Source organism: Manis javanica, chromosome 7, assembly GCF_040802235.1.
Source record: "Manis javanica isolate MJ-LG chromosome 7, MJ_LKY, whole genome shotgun sequence".
Lineage (NCBI taxonomy): Eukaryota > Metazoa > Chordata > Mammalia > Pholidota > Manidae > Manis > Manis javanica.
In genome coordinates this window covers 28,493,198-28,501,929 of record NC_133162.1, presented here as the reverse complement: position 1 = coordinate 28,501,929, position 8,732 = coordinate 28,493,198, and the positions used below count along the sequence as shown (strand labels likewise).

Sequence of the window (8,732 nt, the reverse complement as noted above, 5' to 3'; positions counted from 1 at the left end):
GGCATGGCTGCGTCCGGAGCTTGGCAACGCTGTTAACCAATCGCGAGACTCTGACGTAAAAAGGACAGGAGGAATGCTGTTAGCCAATCCAAGAAGAGAATCTTTTCGAAGGCCGGTAATGATGCAACCAATGCAAGGTAGGCCAGCTGAGGTAGGGGCGGGGGTTAGGGTTGATTGGCAGAGCGGGCTCCTATTGCTGAGGTCGTTATTCCTTGGGTCTCCCGGGGCTGAGGGGAGGAGCCGGGCGGCGGGTGTGCCCAGTAGGCGGCCTCCTCGACCTTCGAGAGCTACGAAAGGAGGGGGAGGTGGCCGGTGGGAGTTTCGTAGCACCAGCCTTCCGGTACCCGCGGAGCAGGTATTCTCGCTGCCAGGTCCGCAGCGCACACGTTTCTGACCCTGCCTGGTCCGGCGCGGGCTGGCAGCCAAGTCCCAGCGTCCGCGTCGGAGACGCGAGTCCTCACCCAGGACTCGCGCAGGCGACCTTGACCCTCTCGGCCAGCAGTTTCCCGCTAAGGGAAATGTGGGCCGCCCAACTCGGTCTCAGACAGGGGACGTCCCACTCACAGTGACGGAGCTAATCAGGAATTCCTTTCTGCCACTCTAAACAACTTGAGATTTTTGCTCCCCTTTCCTTGCAGAGAGCGTCTGATCCTCAAGGGGGCTGGTTCTGCCCCTTACTAATTTGAGTAGGTTTAGTCAAGTTACTCTCTGTGTGACTGCTCTGTAAAGTGGAGATAGGAATATTTTCCTCGGGGTTGTGGGAGTTATGTGAGGTAATATATATAAAGTGTCTGGATGCATATATTAAGCGTTCCCTAAATGTCAGCTTTGTTATTGCACATCTGCCACACCCATTGTAGATGGTAAGGTGCTTGTTGGCTAGAGAACTCACCCTGTATAAGCCCCCTCAGTCTCTCGCCCTTAGTAAGTATTCAATAATGGTGAAAGGAAGAGTCAATTCTCTTGGTGTTTTAGGAGAAAACAGTGCTGCAGCCTCTATTCATCGGATAATATGACAAATCTTAAAACGAGTTTCCATTCAAAGTAATGAACACAGGCCAAAAGAACTCTGTGCAACACCTACCAACCTTTGTATCACCAGTTTCTTTTCAGAAATTTTGCCTGGTTTTAAAGGTAACTGTGCAGTGTTTCATTAACCACATGTTCCTCCAAGATTGCAAGTTCAACATGAAGTGCTTCCAAAAGCAGAGGCAGAGGGCAACTGCTGAGAGGGTTGTTCTACGGTGCAGCCTTCCCAGAGTTTCACTGAAAATTATGATGTTCACAGGGTTGACTGACAATATCATGGCCGCTCGTTACATCATTCCATGGGGGAGAAACAACCCTAAGGTTACCTAAACACTGTGAACTTAGCTAAGTCCAAATAGTTGTTGACAACCTAAGCAGCCAAGTCAGTCCTGAAAAGGGCAAAGGAAGTGCCATGTGCAGTTTTTCATCGGGTCTCCGTAATACCTCTTAGGAACTTTAGAAAGGACTAAATAGTAACTGGGTGTGTGGTGGGCAAGGAGGAGGACTATATATTATGTGGGATCCAAGTCTCAAACTTTTTCCTTGGGACTATGAGGTTATTGGAGATTAAGTTCAGTACCCTTCTGTCTTGAGCCCTGCAGGCTGCCCCTCTAAATAAAATGCCAATCTTGAAATAAACAAAATGCTTCCCAGGCCATTGCTAATTTTAACACTTTGACTTGGAATTAATGCAACACTGCCTTCCTGCTGAATGGATAAACCAAGCAAAAGACTTTTAAGAGGCAAACACTGCCCAGACAAGTAGGCAGCCAGGAACAGAGAGTGTCCAGGGAGAGGGCAATAAAGGTCAAAAGAAAGGATTGGCATTCTCCCTACCTCCTGACTGCTATGACTGTCTCTTCAAGCGTCCTCCCTGCCATCTCCCTTCTGCCTTTTTTTGTTTGTTTGTTTTCTTCTCTTGAAAAGAATTGGAAGGGAGGAACTGAAACTCACACAGCAGCAGCTTTATCTGGAATGAACTCCTTTAGAATATACTGTTTTGGAAATCTGAAGCTTTCAGGGTTGGGCTGCACTTCCCCACAGTGTAAGAGTCAGGCAAGACCAGGGCAAAAGTAGGAACTGCATGGACCTCTGAGAAAATCCACTCCTGCTTATTGTGTTCAGTCTTGGCCCTGATACCCAGAAGGTCTAAATTTAAGAATTAAGTCAAGGGGGAGGAGTTTTTCACACTTTTTACTCAAGCTCAAAGTGCCTTGGGTTTTATTTGAGTGTATGCTGTTATAGGGCAGGGTATTATTTAGAAGCTGAGTTGTGTGCTAAACAACTGTTTTCTTAAAAACCAAAACCCTAAGGGGAGTTTTGTTCGAGTCATTGTATGGCTAAATAGTGAGCAATAATTGTAGAGCCCCTAAGGTGCAGTTTTTCACTGTATTGAGTTACTCTTGCTAAGGAAAGCGATCACTTATCACCCTCTCCCCTCAGATTAACTGGCTTGTTTCCTGGGTTTGCCTTGCTGAACCACCTACCCTTGCTTCTCTTCCCTCGCTTCTCTCTCCTCCCTTATGTATGACTCCTCTCCCCACCCGCACGTGGATTAGACCAAGTGAGAGTCCCTTGCTGCTCCCAGTCTCATAGAAGTCATGTCCAATGAGGCCTGGAGCAGAAAGGGTCTAATGTTAGTTCCTGAACTGGGCACCCACATGGGCAGAACTTTTATATAGCTGCTGAGACCTTTGTATAAAAGAGAAGTCAACAAAATGACAATTGATATTTTTATCTACAAGTTGAATGTAGTTAAGTTCTAGGGCACCATTTGGAAACTGTTGTGCTATATAGGGTCTTGTACTTAAGCTGTATAGCATAATGGTTAAAAGCAGAGCCTCTGGATCTAGATACCCTTTGTATGCCTCAATTTCCTCATCTGTACATGTGGATAATAGTAGTTCTACCTTCTGGAGTTGCTGTGAAGTTAAATGATTTAACATAAAATGCTTTGAATTGCACCAGACACTTAGTAAGTACTCAGTATGTTAGCTAGCATCAGCATCAGCATCAGCATCACAAATGTTGTTTACAAGCACTTGCCTTTGAGATTAGTTCATTCAGTGATGAGCTGCATAACACAATAATGCATAGGCTTGCACTTGTAGTCATATTCTGGTTTTGAAATTTTGAGTAAATTAATGTGTCTAGTTTTAGTATTCTATCTGTAAAGTGGGATCAAAAGATTTTTGCTTAGTGTCGATACATGCACACCTTTAACACAGTTGTAATAATTATTGTCATAAAGATTACACTTTAGTCTCTGAGTAGCTGTAGAGTAATGGGTAGGCTAACTCTTTTTGAAGTCTGTCCTGGCCTCTTGCAGGCATATACTCTGAAATTTTTTTAAATGGAAAAGAAAACATAGAACACAATTTTAAAAATATTTAGTTTTCCAAGAAAGCTTTTTAGAGATCTGTAAAATCTCAAAGCAGCTTTCTTGTGAATGGATTAATCTATTTTTTTATTGTATTATGGTGTAGTCGATATACAATATACAGTATTATATATTAGTTTCAGGTATACAACCTACTGATTTGAAAATTGTATACATTACAAAATGCTCACCATGGTAAGTGTAGTTACCATCTGTCAGCATACAAAGTTATTACAATATTATTGACTATACTCCCTATGCTGTAAAAGCAATTGAAAGGTAACAAGACAACATATCTAAAACTAACTAAAATGTTAATTATATTAATGATAACCCTTTGTATTTCTATATTGTATTTCTATATTTTAGAAACACTATTCCACTCTCTTTCAACTTTCCCAGGTGACTGTCATCTGCTGTCAGAGAAACACAAAGGAAGTGGATCACATTAGCAAAAACCAAATGAAGATGCTCCAAATGACAAAAGAACTGGAAGGCTACAGACCTTAAGGTCAGAATAAATTTCTTCTCCTTGCCCTGTTTCTTCTAAATGCATCACAGTTACAGCCTCTAGCTTCTAAAGCAATGTCTTATGCTTTTCCCCCTCAAATTGTGATGTTCTTTTTTGTTGGGTCACGTCCAAAAGTCCTGTGCTTTGGTACAAGATGAAGGCAGAGGAAGATATAATGAAGGAAATAAATTCTTGTGTTCTCCAAGACCACATTTCTTTTAAACACTTGGAGGGACAGTCTAAAACACAGTAATGGATCATTGTACTCCACAGGGCCGAGACGATGTTGAGTGTATTGCGAACATTTCAGCATCCAGCAGTAGAGGGCAGCACCGCTCTGCTTTTGCAAAATGAGTGCCTGTAAGAAAATCAAAGCAAAGCTCTTGACTACTGTGTCTGTGTTTACTTTTACCTAATACTTAAAAAAATTTTAGTATTTTTCTTATTGTTTAGGTGATCACGTAGAAAGAACGTCAGAGCCTGTACTGCCTTGAAGTAATTGGTGAAAAATGCAGAAGGTTGTAGGTCCTCTGCTCAGGATATGTGTTCTGTCGAGCAAAGATAAACAGTAGCTTGACCCTGGACAATCAGATAGGGTTGTTGTATGAACAGACCTCCTGTACTTTCTGGGTAGAAGTCAATCTACTGAACTAGCAGGATGTGGTTTAAAAAATGTGTATAACTCATATGCTCTTAGCCCTGATAACTGCTTGAAATTCTAATTCACTGACTTTATGCCGCTGTGTTAGTTTTCCTGTCACACCTGGGTCAGATCAGACTTATCTCAACTATACTGCATGTATTAAGACTTTAAAGAATGATGTTAGACATGATGAGTAAGGAATGTCTTTCATGAGACTGCAGTTGGCTAAAGGACTGTGTGTGTATATATAGTGAAACTGAAGACTTCCATGCCAATCCTCCTTCTACTGCAGTATGATTTGAGTTTCTCTATCCAGTAAGGAACAAGAAAAAATTATGTTATTTTGTGCTGGGAGTTACTTTATGCTCTTTGGCAGAATGACAGAGGAGAGAGAAGAATCCTAATTTTAGCAAATACATAGGCACAGTATCCCTAGCACACTTAGATACTGCTCTAATGCTTTAAACTTTTTTGGTAGCAAATCTTCAATGCCAATTTAAATAAATCCTACCAGACATAAGAGCTGGCAGATGCTGAGTCCAGTTCCCAGCTCTGCTATGTGAACTTGGGAAAATTACAACCTCTGAACCTTTGTTTCCTCATCTGTTAAGTGGAGATAATGCCTCCTAGATCTAATAAAAGGATCAACTTAGAAAACATGTATTAAAGTGTTTTGAAAGCCATTTAAGTACCTAACAAATATTTCCATCCCAAGGAGATTCCTGCATTTTCTAAACTTTGGGACTTTACATCTCTTCTCATCATTTGGTGTCATTATATGGCCTGAGATTGTTCATTTTCATATGTACTTAAGTTTTTCCTCCAGTTTGATTGCTTTTTAGTTCCTTGAGAGCTGAAACATCAATTATATTTTCTGTTATCTTCCAAAACAAGAAGATATTTGGTACAAAATAGATACTCAAATATATGTTGCTTGGTTAAAAACACAAACTACAATGAAGACTCAAGTTAACTCTTTTTATTTAACTGTGGTGAAAAATATATAACATAAAATTTACCATCTTAACTATTCTAAAGTATATAGCACAATCATGTTTACTATGTGCACATTGTTGTACAACAAATCTCTAGAACATTTTCATCCAGAATTAATTCTTAATACTATCTTCTGCATCACATAGTTTCCAAAGTGCTTCTTTACTGATCGGGCAAAAACAGGAAAAAATGTATAGGACTTTCACTCCATAGCTAGGAATGTATGGAACAAGGTAACCAAAAGACTTCTGTTATGTTTTAAATTCCTACTCCCTTTATAGAGGTTCTACCCTAGTCTCTAACCTGTAGATCAGCAATTTTCTATAAACCTTGGAATATATGCCAAAAGTAGGAGACGCCTCTGTAAAGAGCTTTCACAAGTAATTTATATCTAGCATATAATTAAGTACTTAGATGAAGAAAACTATCAGGTTAAAGTATAAACTCACTTGCCATTATTTGATTTGCAGAACATCTGACTTTTTTTAATTTCTGAAAATAACAGTATTATTTTCAATCATTATTGCTACCCCAGTAGCAGTTTTATTTAGCTGGTATGTAAGAGGACCAGAGTATAGAGGGACACCGTCCCAGAGAAAGACCCTGATTAAACTATAGGTATCTGGAACTTCTCTTAGAATACCAAGGCAGTATTTGACTCTCAATATGTGCTTTTAGAAGCAATACACCTTTTCAAGCACAAAACTTCATCTTATGTCATGACTGTCAATTATCGTGTCAAATTCATTGACAATAAAAATTTGGTTTTCTCCTTTGCACCAAGCAAAAATAAACAGAAATAAACTCTAGATGGATTTGGATTTAAACATTTTAAACTATAAACAAAATAGGGGAAATAAAAGAAGTTTTTGAAACAGTATGAGTGTGGGATAGACTTTCCCAATCATTGACACAATCTCAGAAGCCATAAAGAAAAAAATTGATTTTGTATGGTGATAAATACCATAAGTAAAGTTTGATGACTTGGAAAAAATATTTGGAGCATGCTTATCAGTCACGTCTATCATATAATCAGAACTTCATTGTATTGATAGGAACATAAACTAAGGATATAAAGAAATAAATAAGGAGAAAATAAATACAAATGGAGAATATACCAAAACTCATCCTCATTATTAAATTGAAACCTCACCAATTTATCTAGTTTTGCCCATCAGACTGAAAATTTTAAATATTGAAAAACAGGGTTAAAACTGCAGTGAAAAAGGCACTTGCATGTACAATGGTAAGAGTATCAGTCATTAAGACCTTCTTTTAGAGTGCATTTTGACAATATCAGTCAAAATTAAAAGGTACATGCAATTTTGCCAAGCAATTTCCCCTCTAGGAATCCATCCTAAAGACATTCATACAAGTCTGAAAAGATAGATAGGTCTAGTGGTACACTGTTATGCATCATAGCATTGCTTTCATAGTATGTGATGACAAATGTTGGAATTTTATAACCTAAAAACTCAAGTTTTTATTGAAGAAATAAGATTTGGAAGAGATTTCACAAGAACACAGAATTAAGAAAGTCTCTACAAATGGTAAGTGGAACAGAGAAAAAAAATAGTTCTCCAAAGCATTATAGATGTCAGTAATTAAAAACTTCAGGAGTTATGAGAAACTGTTTTTTCAAAAAGCATAAGGTGGTATGCTATCATTTAGAGCTGATCTGAAAATGAAGGGAGATATTGAAAGTAACTTTTTATAAAGTAGTGATTTTTTAAAATACGCATTTCAAGATGCTGTATCCCAAGACGTAAAACAATTCCTGACATCTAGTAGGCAATACATATTAGCTGAAGGAATGAATGAGGATGATACCTCCATCAGGGTTGTAATAAGAATTGATGCAAAACTGCATAAGGATGAGTGCTTGATACATAGTAAGTGTTTGGTAGATACTAGTTCACTACTTTCCTAGGGGCCTGTTGGTACTTAATACCTGCCTAGCACATGTCAGGACTTTGAGAAAACCATGTACATAGTGTTTATTATATGCCATGTACTGTTCTAAGTGCTTTACAAACACTAACTCGGTCAGATTACAACATTTAAAGTAGGGGGTCTTATTATCCCATTTGACAGATGAGGCCATTGAGGCAAAAAGCAATTGAGCAACTTGCCCAAGATGACACAGCTAGCCAACAATGGCAATATGAACGCGGACAGTCTGCCCCTACTCCGCTGTGCCATTTTGCCTCTCATATGATAAAAATGTATTGAATGAAAGAATGAATGTTATTTTGAAAGAATAAATGAATTGTGATTTTATTCCAGAGAGCTCAGAATATTTTATATCAAATCATCCCTGAAAATCAATTCACAACGTCCCTTTGAGGTAGAGCATATTTTTAAGATGTTTTTAATGTATTGCTTACTGTGTTTAAAAAGATCATGGCAGGTTCTTATTCCTGTTATGAATAGCACTGTATTTGCTTTCTGACATCAGATTAATTGCCATACAACCGTTCTCTAAGTTCTGAGCAGAGAAACATCCTGCTCTAGAAATCAAAGAGGCATAAAGGCTTACAGAGAAGAATTACATAACAATGTCAAAATTATTTAAAGGGTTAAAGTGTTATGTGTGAGTTTTACTCCCACATGGCTAAAGCAATGGCTCTCCAAATTTACCAACCAGGAATTTTTCTTCTGTAGCTAAGCTTTGTAGACTTCTTAAGAGCTTTTTTTGTTGTTTTGGTTTTAGTTTTAGTTTTAGTTTAACCTTAGTTTAACTTCATCTCATAACATAATAACAGTGTTTCTTTTTCTTCATGATTTATTTGTACATTTATTCATTCAATTAATCTGCATGTACTATGTGCCAGGCCTTGCAATAGTTGTTAAGGATAACATGGAAAACAAAAAGACAAAGTTCTTCTCCTCACAGATTTTCTAATCTAATGGGAAAGACAGATAATAAGAGCATTGCATAAATAAAATTACTAAAATTACAGTCATGGTAAGCACTGTGTATCTTCCTGGAAAAGGCACATGAAAGCAGGTAATAGGGGGAATTCATCTAGTTGAGGCCAGTTCTTTCCCACTCAGAATGTTCCTTCCATCATGGATAGCATTTTACTTCTAATTTCTACCCCAGCAGCCCCTCCCATACCCTATAGTTGGCACATATAAATCTAAAATTTCTGAACTCCATTTTGCCAGGC

At 38.5% G+C, this 8,732-nt stretch overlaps 1 long non-coding RNA gene across 2 annotated transcripts in view; it reads left to right on the top strand.

Moving 5' to 3' along the window:
- Positions 1-10: 10 nt before the first annotated feature.
- The window catches only part of LOC108410287 (uncharacterized), a 62,366-nt gene continuing 53,644 nt past the window's right edge, over positions 11-8,732 (top strand). For both annotated transcript variants that reach the window (XR_012133082.1, XR_012133081.1), the window contains exons 1-2: positions 11-355; positions 3,812-3,920. This is a non-coding gene — a long non-coding RNA (uncharacterized lncRNA). The remainder of the gene's footprint in view (positions 356-3,811; positions 3,921-8,732) is intronic.